General features: G+C 39.5%; 1 protein-coding gene across 1 annotated transcript in view; it reads left to right on the forward strand.

Annotated features, from left to right (window-relative positions):
• The first annotated feature begins 787 nt into the window (after positions 1-787).
• LOC101853403 (fibrinogen C domain-containing protein 1-A) overlaps positions 788-1,918 on the forward strand; it is a 14,473-nt gene continuing 13,342 nt past the window's right edge. The window contains exon 1 of the mRNA XM_005104221.3: positions 788-1,016. The gene's annotated coding sequence lies outside the window, so the exon portion shown is untranslated. The remainder of the gene's footprint in view (positions 1,017-1,918) is intronic.

The raw sequence follows: 1,918 nt of genomic DNA on the forward strand, positions 1-1,918 counted from the left end.
GAGAGAGAGAGAGAGAGAGAGAGAGAGAGAGAGAGAGACGCCATCACGCAAGACACACACAATAGGGTAACAAAAACGGTTTTCATAATAGATTAAAATTTATCTAGAATTTTACTTGACGAAGAAGCCTCAAAATCTGGATTGTCAGCGAGAATTCGCAATGTCTTACTCGGAGAAGGAGGAGGAGGAGTAGGGGTTTGGGGGGGGGGGGTAGTGATAGGACGGGAAATGGGGTTTTCTACTGACCTGGTTCACAAACTTGATCCTAAACAAAGTGCACTTGTCAGCAAGTAGTTGCAAGTAAACATTGTGTTATTTCACTTCACTGCGTAATTCTCAAACTACGTCGTTCAAAACAAGATGCTGTTAAATTAAGCTTATCTTCACAAACATTTCCTTCATGACCTTGCTGATAATTATTATACACTCTTGTTTACTGGGCGACAATTTTCAGTTCTCCTCGTGAACCCGGAGATGTTTAGACTTCTTGCTTGTTATGCTGAAATGTTAATATCAGAAAACAGACCCCTTTTTTTCGCAGAATGTGCTACGTAAAAATCACAGTCTGTAAATTTAATTTCTTACTACACTCCAGGGGGGCAAGATTACTCAGTCTCTGCCTCTGCCGCAAACGTCCTGTTTTCTTTTAGAAATTTGTGAGGGTTCCTTTCTTTTACTTCTGCTTTCTCCCCCACCTCCTCTCCCTCCTCTCCCTCGGATCCCTCCCTCCTTCCTCCCATCTTCCCCATCTCCCCCTCCTCCTACATTGCCCTTGAAGATTGTCTTCGTAGTGCGTTGCATCATTTTAACTTAATACTCATTGCAAAGTGCTGTTTCATCTCTTTATTCAGCACATTATTTCAGTAATTTTGTTTTTGTCCCTCGCTAGTCCTTTATAAATGGCTGCCATCTGTAGATCTAGTAGCCTGCCCTACGACAGCGTCTCCGAACGAGAGCTGTGACTTTGAACCGTGTGCTGTCATCAAACCACCAGACCCGCGAGACACTGTAGCAGGGTGAGTGACTTTTCTCCTTGACAAAACACTGTCTTTATTATAACCACAAAACTATTTATTGTAAATGGGAAAAGAATTTTTCATAAGATTAAAAGTCAGCTGGACCATTGTCATGCGTAAATCGTTTGAAAATCTATTTAATGAAGTCAAGTTTCTCTTTTCCTCAGATATCTCTGCTTCAATTTTAGTTCTCAACATTCACCCATTTTTATATCTTGTATACTTTAGTAACAAGGTTTCGACATTTTACCTCTCTAATTAAAAAAATATAAAAAATAATAAAAATAATTTTTATAAAAAATATATATATTAATTATGTATATATATATTGCATTACGCAGAGAAAAGCGACTTAGGAAATCCAAATCATAGAACCAATTTCATCCTGCATCACTGTTGCCTCACGCAGCAAGGGAAGTAACAACATTTTTGCCAAATCTGGAGAGTTGAACTTGAAAGATAGTTTAGCTTACTTTAGCTCATAATTGAAATCAGCATTGAATAACTGAACGGATCAGGTAACCAGCAACAATCATTTTTGTCTTTCACTGAATAATCTGGTGCATACATTCATTGTAAATGACATATCTCGGATCTAAAGGCCAACCTTTCACACTGAAGATGGAAGTTGTGTGTACTTTTTTGCATGCCCTTTTTGAGCAGCGTTGTTACCGGTATATGGATATTACTCAGCTTCAATGAGTAACTTTCCAGCATCGGGATCTATGAATAAGACGGGCTGGTGCAGAGTCATATTAGAGTACCAATGGATTGTGTGTGTGCGTGTGTGTGTGTGTGTGTTTGTGAGTGTGTTTGCATGTGTTTGTGTGCGTGTATCTGTGCGTCTGTCAATTTGTCTGTGCATGTGTGTGTGTGTGTGTGTGTGTGTGTGTGTGTGTGTG

Source organism: Aplysia californica, unplaced genomic scaffold (genome assembly GCF_000002075.1).
Source record: "Aplysia californica isolate F4 #8 unplaced genomic scaffold, AplCal3.0 scaffold00410, whole genome shotgun sequence".
NCBI lineage: Eukaryota > Metazoa > Mollusca > Gastropoda > Aplysiida > Aplysiidae > Aplysia > Aplysia californica.